The 12,767-nt window shown below is 39.3% G+C and overlaps 1 protein-coding gene across 1 annotated transcript in view; it reads left to right on the forward strand.

The window, feature by feature from the left end:
- OSTF1 (osteoclast stimulating factor 1) overlaps window positions 1–12,767 on the forward strand; it is a 144,767-nt gene that overhangs the window by 48,334 nt on the left and 83,666 nt on the right. The gene's annotated exons all lie outside the window — the stretch shown is intronic.

The following is a 12,767-nucleotide window of genomic DNA, read 5'->3' on the forward strand; positions in this document are numbered from 1 at the left end:
CAATGCTCCAGTATGGAAAGTAGGATTTTTATTGCTAAATAAATAGGGCCAGATGGAAATTGGGAGACATTCTCTGCCACATTCAATAAATCAGCACATTCAGTTTTTCCTCTGTACTGGAACAAATCACTGTTTCTTCAGCTGAGCACCAGATGCAGTTACTGGCTTACATTTAGGGCTTGTATTTTCTAAAGGGTGAACCACATTTAATACTGTGGGATGTTCATTCTATATGAATATGTGAAGCACTAGTGAGAGATCCTGTAAGTTCACATTTCATCCCATGGTACCTGCCAACACATTCATTTTCTGTCTATGTCTTTCTTTTCTTCTTCCATCTATCCCTCTCACTCTCTCTGCTACACTTATGTAATTGATTGGAATTTGTTGTGATAGCTCATGATTTTTTTTTTCTGGTCTCTTTTCCATCTACCATTTGAAATACTTTTTTACTTTGTACAGAGAGTTACAAGAGTGGTAAAGAGATTTTTCACATTCTCTTCGCCCAGCTGCTTCTGACATTAACATCTTGCTTAACTCAAGTACAATGATCAAAACTATGAAGTTGGTACAGTAGCCTTAACTACAAAATTTATTTGTATTTCATCGGTTTTTCCACTAATGTCCTTCCACTGATCCAGAATCCATTCCAGGATGTGGCAGTGCATTTACTCATCATGTCTCCTTGGTCTTCTCCAGTCTGTCACAGCTCCTCTGTCTTTCTTTTACTGTCATGATCTTGACACTCGAGAAAAATACTGCTAATTTTACAAAACGGCCCTCAATTGGGCTTATCTCATGTTTAGGTCAAGGCTCTGCAATTTTAGCAATTGTACCACAGAAGTGATAGGCCCTGACTGGTGTAGCATACTGAAAGGTAGATGATGTCAATAGCATGTTTTACATCAAGGGAGTGGCATGATACAATTTATAATTTGGAAAAATAATTCTGGCAGCTTAGTGCAAAGTGAACAAGCATGAAGGAAGGTTGCTGTCAAGGCACTAGTCAAGGGGCTGTTGTAATAGCCTGGGCAGGATGTGAAGGTAGTTTGAACAAAGGCTGTGACTGTAGGGATGGGGATGAATATCAGAAGGTGACATTTCTGAAGTAAAATAATAAGATGTAGTGTGTTGTTTCCATGAATGTACTGAGGAGAGAGAGGAGCTGAGCATGATTAGCAGGATATTAAGATATCAGGTAGGTGGTTTACTCCATTATCAGTTGATGGCCAAGGTCTTTGTCATTCAGATTCCCTAATAAGATTTAAAAAAAAAATAATTTGCAGGTATGTGGCTGTTATAAGAGGTTGTCTTCATGTTTGTGACAAAAAGATACAGAAAGAAAGGGAAAAAGAGATCTCAGCCATTTATTTATTCTTGTTTTCAAGTCCCAGTTTGGGAAATTCAGCATCTTTAGTCTGTATCTATGAGTGAGAGAGAAGTGTCAGTGTCTCATCATGGCCCTCATTTTCTCTGGGTATGAGGGAACTTTCATATGTACTTAACAAATATTTGTGGAATATTGCATTTTAAGAGTTGGTATGCCTGAGTCAGGCGCACGGTAGGCAACAGAATGTGATGGGAGCCATTGAAAATTGTTCCATGGCCAGGAGTATTTCATATAAATTGGCTCTGGAACCATGAAGCCAAGATGGAAAAGAGGAAAGTGGTGAAGATTATCTTTCTCATTTCTACATTAGTGATAGAAAAGAGAGAAAATAAAAAAACCCTCAGATTCTCCTAATGTTGGAGAAATCTACCTGAGTTTCCATGGATCCAAAAGTAGGTCCTAACCCTCACAATACCTCATAGAAGGAGGAAGGCAGTTTAGCTGACATGAAGCCAGTGGGTTATAATTGCATGTTAAATATTTATTCTTCCCAATAAAACAGAGGTTTTTAACTGGGTTGCCCATAATGTTTATCTGTAGAACTTCAAAAAACTTCATATGCCCAAAACCTATTCCAAGTGATTCTGGTACAGAAGGTGTTTTGTTCAGAATTTCTTTGATTGAAAGTGATAGAAATGCAACTCAAATCAGCCTCAGCCAACAATGTAGAATGAGTTGTGAATTATTATCTAATGCTCCATAACAAATTAACCAACTCAAAACTGAGCATCTTAAAACACAGTTACCTTGTACAGTTTCTGTGGATCACGAGTGGAAAGGTTGCTTAGCTGGTGGTTCTGCCTCAGGGTCTCTGATGAAGTTGAAATCAAGGTGTCAACTCAGCTTTAGTCATCTAAAGCCTTGACAGATTAGAGGACCCAGTTCCAAGGTAGCCCTCCTATCTGTCACACAGGTTTATTCACAGGGCTACTTGAGTCTGTTCACAGTATGCTGGCTTGTTTTTCCCAGATCAAGCAATTCTAGGCTGAAGAAGCCCAATATCACTTTATGGCTGGGATTAAGGTGTCTTTGAGTAGGAGGAGGGGTGTGGTATTCAGAGGTGGGATGATCTGTTGTTGCAAAGGCTGAGGACCATCCTGATACAGAATTTTAGGTCCTAGAGCAAATATACCATATGTTTCAACATATCATTCAATTTATAGAGGGAAAATGATTAAAATGAGTGTCAAGAGAAGGCTTGAAGGGAGAAGAACAATAAGAATAATAATTTTTAAAACCTCAAGGCTTATGTGTGATTCACCTCTGTGGTGATAGACTTATATCTGTCTTAATAAGCCTTTAACATTTGCAGATCCCTTTAGAGTTTCTCAGATGATTTCATAACATCTTATTTGATCTTAAGAACAATCTTAAAGCTGTAGGATGGAGTCAGGAGGGTTTGGATTAAAAGATAGAGCTAATAATAATGAACACCCACCAGGTGCCAAGCATTTGACTAGATGTTTTATATTCATAACCTTTTTAACCAGATGCCATAAAGTTTATATTAGTAATTTCAATTTCGAGGGAGGCTTAGCCTTCTTAGACTCAGAGAAGTTAAATGATATGCTCATGGCCAAGCATCTAAGCCAGAAGGAGAACCTAGGTTTTCCTACTCACAGCTTTCCATTTGGCTTCTTCCCTTTTCAGCATGACCAACCACTGCTGCCATTTTCTCTACATGCTATGTCCTTGACTTAACCTTCATCTTATGGTAGTATGAGACTCTCCAGAAGAGAAAAGGACCCAATAATTGCAGGCCCACACTTATAAGTACCTTAAGAATGTTGGAACAAAAAAAAAAAAAGAAGGCAGAGGACAATATACTGGGTTAGAAAAGATATTTTGTTCACAATTTATGCATAAATAAATACAGTTCTCTAGGAATATCTAACTTTGTTTGATTATTTTATTTAAAAAAAAATCTATCTCGAAGCAGACAATTTGAGTGGCCTCAGATAACATCTTGGCATTTCATTTTCCTTTGTCATCAAGTGGGGGAATATTTCTTAAGGTTGACCTCACTTTCATGGATGTAGAAGGATTGGTGGCATGAGAGATAAGATGTACTTTGTGTTCCTACAGGTATTTGAGTGAAATAAATGATTTCAAGAGGTAAACATCATCTCTATTACTAATGGCCTCAAACTTCTAAGTGCTTTTATAACTTACAAATATGCTTAAATGTGAATTGAATCAAGGTTTCCAATGGCAAGAAGTAAATACTACATCTCCATGTTGTTTGTGGTTTATTAAAAGAAATACATAATAAAATACCTGAGATTATCCATTGTAGATATCGGGTCTTCCACCAAATAAATCTGCTATTTTTAGCAGCTATAGGCTAGCTAGGCAGTAAGTCCTCAATCTAGTGTCAGGGTAGTCATAAGAGGGAGCTCCTTTTCTGAGCTCTGTACAACTTGTGCTTCAGTGAAGACCACATCAAAATAGAGGGCTGGAGTTTCTCTCATCTTACATATCCTGCATATCCTGGATTATAGGACTCAGCCAGTCATATAGTCAGTGAAGTCTTAGCCCTTAACTGCTCCTCCTATTCCAGTCCCACCAATTGGATAGTCAAGCATTCATGTTATTGTGGTAGAGTATAGTGGTTAAGAGCATGAAATTGGAATTAAAATCTGGTTTTGACTTTGCCACTACTTGTATGGGTTTGGGCAAGTTATTTTGCCTCTTTGTGCCTCAGTTTCTTCATCTGAAAAATACAGTATCTTCTAGTAGGATGTAATGAGTATTAAAATAATATATGCAGGGTGTTTAGAATGATGCTTGGTATCTGGTAAGCACTCTGCAAGTGACAGCTATTTTTATTATTGCATGTATTTTTCAGAAAGCTGTTACCTCCTGAAACCTTAAGACTCAGGTAACTGATGGTTTAATCAGGGAGTCCAATAAGCATTTATATGTTGCCCACTGTAATTAGTATCATAGGACAAGACAGAGAAGACGTGAAGATCAGCATAGACCTAAAAAAATAGCTTGGGAGTTCCTGCTGTGGCACAGTGGAAATGAATCTGACTAGACTCCATGAGGATGCGGGTTCAGTCCCTGGCCTCTCTCTGTGGGTTAAGGACCTGGCATTGCCAGGAGTTGTGGTGTAAGATGAAGACACAGCTCGGATCTAGCATTGCTGTGGCTGTGGTGTAGGCCAGCAGCTGCAGCTCCAATTCGACCTCTAGCCTGGAAACTTCCATATGCCACAGGTGCAGCCCTGAAAAGCAAGCAAGCAAGCAAGCAAACAAACAAACAAAAAAACCCTTGAGGTGTGATGTCATCAATCCCTGAGCCTTTCTATCTATTCTACCACATTCCTCATTTTTTAAAATAGGAAGAGACAAAAAATGAACACTAGGCTAACCAAGTTCCAAGAGTTCCTGCTGGGTCTACCTTTTACAAACAGGGAGAGGGAGAGGAGGCAGAGAGAGAGAGATAGGGTGGGAGAGGAGGAAAGGGAGAGAGAGGGAAAGAAAGGAATAGAACAGGAACTCTCTCTATCCTGTTGAATATGGAGTCTTGAGTTGAGCATCCTACAGATTCCAGGTACTCCTCTGTCAGCCTCCTAGTATGTTGATTTCTGTGATATTATGATAATGAATCACAGAGTGGTCCAAAGTTAGAAGGCTACTCTGACTGGTTTTGGATTTTGAGCTATGAAGCCCTTACATAGTATATAAATTGGGTGGCCAAAAGCTGTAGAGTTGTATTTGCAAGCTAAGTACAGCGACAACAGCAGGTCAGGTCACAGAGTTTCAGGACTAGCTTCATAACACAGAGTAGCATGGTGGCTAAGAGCTCACTGTTTGGAGTCATGATGACTTGGGTTCCAACAAATGTTAGCAATGTGACTCTGGGTAGTTACCTTAGCTTTCAAAGCCTCAGATTTATATAGTTGTTAGAAGGATTAAATAAAGTAATGAATGTAAAGTACTGTCAAAACATACTTTCCAAAAAGTTAAAAACCACGACTCCCACACAAATATAAAGTGAACATGTGTCAAAGAATCATTTCACATGTTAATAAGAATTGGCAAGATGGTAAGGCTGGTTTTAAAGAAAACTGGGGAGAGCCAAGTATTTATGGTGGTTGATGGAGAAAGGCTTGAATAAGATGGCTGATTTAGATGCAAATTAGATTAATGTATAGGGCAATTAAACTGTAACTTTTCAGGTTGTCCTCTTTAGAAATAATTTGCATTCCCAGTGAACAGATTTAATTTTCATCGCTATCATCAGTTGTTCTCAAGTGGGGGTGACTTCTCCATCCAGAGGACATTTGGTAATGTCTGAAGCTATTTTTGGTTGTTATAATGGGGTGGGGGAGGGCAGTGCTACTAGCAGCTAGTGGGTAGAGAACAGGGAGGGTCCTAAACACCCTTCAATGCACAGGACAGCCCCTCATAGCAAAGAATTACCCAGCCATAAATGCCAATAGGGCTGAGGTTGAGAAACCTTGACTATCAATTTTCACACATTAACACCCACTCTTATGAATTTTAAAACATCCTAATCAGGAGAAAATAGCAAGTCAAGCAAAGATACACACTCCTAGAGAATTGGCTAACCCTTAGATGGTTCGGTGGGTTGGCTAGAAAGTGCTTAGATAAGTCTGAAAGGACATACAGTAACCTTTTTGCCTAGTTCTGTTTTGGAAAGTTTTCTTAACAATATTTGACACCATACCTCAAATATGGTAGTAGTGCTCAATAAAGGACAGTTATTACTGTAAATTTACAGGCCATTAGATATAAGTCCAAATACCCACACAGTAAAATAAATACCATACTTTTACAGAAGCATCGTTGCTGTTGGAAATTATTTTCCTGTTAGATTGTTTCATTTGTTCACTTGGAAGTTTTAAGAAAGTCCCTCAATGTAACCTTCAGACTTACAGAAGATCTGTTAAAAAAAAAAAAAAAGAGAGAGAAGTCATGTTTAAAAATTTTCATTCAAAGGCCTGAGCCTCTCCTCCTGCATGAAAAACTTTATTGTGAAATTGAGCCTTTGGAAATCCATTTAAAATATGCTGTAGATGGTCAACAAGCACATGAAAAAATGCTCAACATCACTGATTATTAGAGAAATGTAAATCAAAACTACTATGAGGTAACACCTCACACCAGTCAGCATTGCCATCATTAATAAGTCCACAAATAACAAATGCTGGAGGGGGGTGGAGAAAAGGGAACCCTCCCACATTGTTTGTGGGAATGTAAATTGGTACAGCCACTATGGAAAACAGTATGGAGGTACCTTAGAAAACTATATATAGAACTACCATATGACCCAGCAATCCCATTCTGGGGCGTGTATCTGGACAAAAAACTTTCATTGAAAAAGACACATGCACCCCTATGTTCATTGCAGCACTATTCACAATAGCCAAGACATGGAAACAACCTAAATGTCCATCGACAGATAAATGGATTAAGGAGATATGGTATATATACACAATGGAATACCGCTCAGCCATGAAAAAGAGCAAAATGATGCCATTTGCAGCAACATGGATGGAACTAGAGACTCTCATATTAGGTGAAGTAAGTCAGAAAGAGAAAGACAAATACCATATGATATTACATATGTGGAATCTAATATACAGCACAAATGAACCTTTCCATAGAAAAGAAAATTATAGAGTTGGAGAATAGACTTGTGGTTGCCAAGGCAGAGGGGGAGGGAGTGGAGTGGACTGGGAATTTGGGGTTAATAGATGCAAACTATTGCCTTTGGAGTGGATAAGCAATGAGATCCTGCTGTATAGCACTGGGAACTATATCTAGTCACTTATGATGGAGCATGATAATATGAGAAAAAAGAATGTATATGTGTGACTGGGTCATCTTGCTGTACAGTAGAAATTGACAGAACACTGTAAACCAGCTATAATGGAAAAAAATAATAATCATAAAAAGACAAAAAAATCTGCTATAGAAGAGGATGGTAAGGTAAAGATCATAGAATTGCAGGCTGTGGCCCTTTTATTGGCCAAAATTTTTTTTGGACATTTTAAAATTAAAGTATATTTACATACAATATTATATTAGATTCAGGTGTAAAATATAGTGATTTGATACTTAGATACAATACAAAATAAACCTAATTACCTTCTGTCACCATACAAAGTAATTAAAATATTTGACTATATTTTGTATGCTGTACATTATATCCCCACAGTATGTTTTTATTCTATGGGCATGATATCTCAGACATGAGATGGCAAAGGTTTAAAAAAAAAAAAAAAAAAGAATAGCCACACAACTGCCCAAATTCATCTTCTATAAATCAGGCGAATAGTATATTCTATGGTTGTATCCATATGGTTCCAATAGGGAGAGAAAAACCAGACTGTTATGAACAAGACAAGTTTGCTATAAAGAATTTTACAAATTCTTTACATAAAATAAATATAATTATTTTTTACAATTTCATAATCATACTTAAAGAAACTTGACAAATAAAAATATACTAAATAACTATAAATATAAATATAGACTTATTTGTATAAATATATGTAAAATAAAAATATATAATATAAATATATAACAAATAAGCAAATAATAAATAACTATAATTATTTTTTAAAATAAAAACAATCAAGGGATTGGTTGCTAAGAAAAGAACTCTAAAGAATACAGATGTGAGGAACATCCCCTACGGTGGAGAAGGAAGGCTAAAGGATGAAGTTTTATTTCCCCCCATTCCTTCCTTAGTAATGAGAGCCAGACCTTGCTGGAGAAGGCATTGCCATGGTTCACTGAGTGTCAGGAAGTAGCTATGGAACAATATTGGCAAAACTTGCTAGAAATCTAACCCCCAGAATTTTGGGGAAATCCACACCCTAGGGTGCCATGCAAAAGCTGTTCCCAGGTGATAGGTCATTAAAGGTGCTCTGATGCAGTTGCCAACACAAAGGAAACTGAAAGCTGGAGTTCACATCATGGCTCAGTGGAAACGAATCTGACTGGGATCCATGAGGATACAAGTTCAATCCCTGGCTTTGCTCAGTGGGTTAAGGATCTGGCATTGCCATGAGTTGTGGTGTAGGTCATAGACGTGGCCCAGATCTGGTGTTGCTGTGGTTGTGGCATAGGCCAGATGCTACAGCTCCAATTGGACCCTTAGCCTGGGAACCTCCATAAAAAAAAAATAATAATAATAAAAATAAATAAATAAATAAATAAAATAAGATAAAAAGGAGCCTGAAAGCAAAATTCTTTCTGCTGCAATGAGTCTCCAGCATTCTCTATCAACAAAGCTTAACATTGTTTCACCTGGCAAGGGAAGATATTTGGAGGGCCCAGATTCATTTTCACAGAAAAAGCAGAAAAGGGAGAATTTGGAGCTAAGAGTGAATAAAATCAATATCCTGGCACAAGAGTTATTCTGTAACATTTTTACGTGCTGGTAATACTAATAATTTTAGGCTGGTAGTGTCTGAAAAAGAGCTGTTGTGGGCCCTGGGCCTGTGAGCTGCTATTTGTCCTCTCTAGAACAGCAATTCTGAATGGTCCCTGGATCAGCAATATCAAGATCCCCTGGGAACTGGTTAGAAATGCAGATTCTAGCACCCTAGTCCAAGCCTGTTGAATGAGAATCTTGGGTTGAGGACCAGCAATCTCTGTTTTAATAAACCCTCCAAGGATTCTAGTGCATGCTAAGGTTTGAAAATAATAAGTTCCAGGAACTTGCTGTGTAGGCTTGAAGGGAAGAGTCCATAAGGATTTATTTGTATGACCTTTAGTTTCAATTTTTAATCTCTAAGAGGGCAACCTAACTTTTCTGAGATCTGGAAGCTAGCAGGAACATGCTCTTTTATCTCTACTTTTACATGGATCATGTGTTTCTTGACTTGTGGGCATGATGCATCAAAGATGCTCACTTTGGTAAGAAATTCTATTTTCAATTGTTCTCTTATCTGCAGGTCATGCTACCTTGATGAGGGCCCCAGAGCTGCTATTGCAATTTCTATCTCTGTGTGTGCACAGAAGGGGATGGTAATGTCCATTCTACCCTGTTCTTGCTTTTCCCCACGTTTCCACCACAGATGCAGTTATTGAAAGAACAGCTAGAGCCACAAACCTAAGGTCAGCCCAGCAGACAGTGGTACATAGCTCACATTAGTTCACCACTGCTCCTTGCCCCCCAGATAACCTTATGAGTTGGCTTGCCTCCTGGATAAGGCTCCACTAGCTCCAAACAGAAAGCTTCATTTCCCCCTGACACAGCCCTTGCCTTTCCAGGCTCCTTGGTTTGATCCCTTCAAAGGAAAGGTGGCGAGATGATGTACTCCAGCAAGTGATTTTTCTGCCACTTTTTGCTTTCAAATGAAAAATGTATGTGTGCATGTTTGTGTGGTATAGGGATCGTGGCCTGGCTCTGGTCCTGCCAGTAACTAGCTGCATGGGTTGGGCAGTCATCAGCTCTGGTTTTAATATCTACCCTGCAATGCAGAGCATTAGACCAGCTGATACTGCTCCAACATACCTAAAGCATATCCTTAAAAGGTAACTTGTACTTGAATCTCACAACAGTCTGTGTGTGAAGCCCTCTTCTAAAGTCCCTCCTCTGAGTTGAACATTAAGCACAATGAAACCTGCCTAGGGCAAATTCATCCTAAAGGGATTGAGGTTATTTATGAATAAAAAGTGAAGACTTCAGCAGATTTGCTCCTTTCCCAGAAAGAGCACATGCCTTTCTAAATAGATAAAGTATCTCATTAACTGCTTTGATAAGAAATGGAGCACTGGTATCCTTTATTTTAAACTGCTGATTTATTTCTCACTGATGGTTGTAGGCAAAAATCTTTACTTTTTCCCAAAATGTTTTCAATATTTCCATTTCTAAAGTCTATTAAAGTTTTTGTTTTTTTCCCAAGATAGTCATTCCCTGACCTATTTTCACAGGCTGAAAAAGGGGAGAAAAGTCAAGTGTGATGCTTCTCAATCAACATCGATTATTCTCTTAAGGGGGAAAAGAGGGTATTTCAGAAATTCTTGGAAATGAAGTCTGAAAAGTCATATCTTGACCTTTATTCTTAAAAATGCTACTCTTTTGGGATTCCCGTCCTGGCTCAGTGGTTAACGAATCCGACTAGGAACCATGAGGTTGCAGGTTCAATCCCTGGCCTTGCTCAGTGGGTTAAGGATCCAGTGATGCTGTAAGCTGTGGTGTAGGTGGCAGATGAGGCTCAGATCCCACGTTGCTGTGGCTCTGGTGTAAGCCGACGGCCACAGCTCAGATTAGACCCCTAGCCTGGGAACCTCCATATGCCGCAGGAGCGGCTGGCCCTAGAAAAGGCAAAAACAAACAAACAAACAAAAAAACCAAAACCAAAACAACAACAACAACAACAAAAAACTACTGTTTCGATAACACAAATTACATCCACCTAGGCTTGATAAAATCATAGCCAGGGAGAATAAGCAGAAAAAAGTTTGTGGTAGATACTTACAGTTCCTTACCTCTTTCCTTCTCCTTCCTTAATAGAAGAAGCTCCCCCTGCATGGATACATCCCCAGGCAATGAATCACAATCAACTCAAATCTATCTTAACATCCTCTTCCTGGCCACTCTTGCAGTGAAAAGTGGCTATGGGAGCTGGTTCTGGCTGCTGGGGTCACTGTTGGGTGATGGTGGAGGCCTGTGGCTGTCTGTGCCTCCTATACCCATCTTCCTGCCTTGATAGTTGATACTCTGCTCCCAGCTTCTGCTGCCTTCCCATGATCTCAAAATGATAGCTCCATAAGCCAAGGATGAAAGATTGGCTTTTTTGTGACACTTTTGAGTTGCTGAATTTCAGAAAAACAGCAGTCTTCAATATATAATATCTGGAACTTGGACTAAAACAAAGTTTACAGTTTATCTGAAATTCAAGATTTTTTTTTTTTTTTTCCTTTTTAGGGCTGCACCTGTGGCAAATGGAAGTTCTCAGGCTAGGCGTCAAATTGGAACTACAGCTGCTGGCCTATACCATAGCCACAGCAACTAGGGATCCAAGCTGCATCTGCGACCTACACCACAGCTCATGCAGCTCTGGATACTTGAACCCTCATTCTCAAGGATCCTAGTTGGGTTTGTTAACTGCTGAGCCGTGAAGGGAGGTCCTGAAATTAAAGTTTAACCATGTGCTTTTTATTTTTGTTTTCCCCTAAATCTGACAACTCTAGGCAAAAACCATGGACCATGTGCCTTTGGACATTGTTATGTAGAAAGAGTAAACCCTGATAAGCTGCTGTTAGTCCAAGTAATACATTGCTTGCTTGTGAACTCATTCCTGATACAGTAATTTATAGAAAGTATCCAACATTTATTGTGTTCATTATGTATCAGACACTATGCTAGATACTTAGCAGGGGTGTGTTTGTAATTAAGTCACAGGGGTTAGATCTTGCCTTCAAGGAGTCTGCAGTCTAGCTGGAGAGACAGCCATTAAATGAGTGATTCTATAAGTGGCAGTACAATTACAATTGTGATTAGTGCTTTGAAGGAAAGGTTGGGGCACTTGGAGAGCACCTATGGGGGTGGGGCAAGGAGGAGAGAAATCCTTTGAGAAGTAGCATTTTAGGGGTGATCTGAAGGAAGAGGAGTTAGCAGACTTCTTGGAGGGAAGGGTTGCAGAATTTTGTTCTAAACATCTGGAGCGGCATGTGTGCCCACTGTGAAGCAGGAAGGGTCCCGGTAAACTTGAGGAGAGGAGGCCCCAGTGGCTGAACAGCCATGAGTTGAGTGAAGGGAAATGAGGGTGGAGAGGTGCTCACAGCTAAATCAGGGAATGTGTCAGGGGACATAGTAAGGATTTTGAACTTTATCCTTACTCTCTACTACACCCACACTAAGTATATTAACAGTCCCATCTTACAAAGATGACATAAAGCCTTTAAATGGTTTGTTTGATCAAAGACATATGGCTGGAGTTCCTGTCGTGGTGCAGTGGAAATGAATCTGACTAGGAACCATGAGGTTGTGGGTTTGATCCTGACCTTGCTCAGGTGTTAAGGATCTGGCCTTGCCGTGAGCTGTGGTGTAGGTCGCAGATGTAGCTCAGATCTGGCATTGCTGTGGCTCTCGCGTAGGCCGACAGCTGTAGCTCTGATTAGAACCCAGCCTAGGAACCTCCATATGCCACAGGGGCAGGCCTAAAAGGACAAAAGACCGAAAAAAAAAAAAAAGAAAAAGAAAAAGAAAAAAAAAGAAAAGACATAGCTATTAAATGGATGAACTGTAATTTGAACTCAGACAATGTTTTTTGGTAGCATGTGACCAAAAAAACAAACAAAAGCAAACCAAAAAATCCCCCTAATCATCACTCAGTACAAGCTAGTTAGAAATTTTTATGTAATGAGAGTTGATCGGTTGAGTC

This window comes from Sus scrofa, chromosome 1 (genome assembly GCF_054392235.1).
Source record: "Sus scrofa isolate SSC_HxYL_T2T_F1_AM1 chromosome 1, Sscrofa_HxYL_maternal_Yorkshire_Landrace_v2.0, whole genome shotgun sequence".
Taxonomy (NCBI): Eukaryota; Metazoa; Chordata; class Mammalia; order Artiodactyla; family Suidae; genus Sus; species Sus scrofa.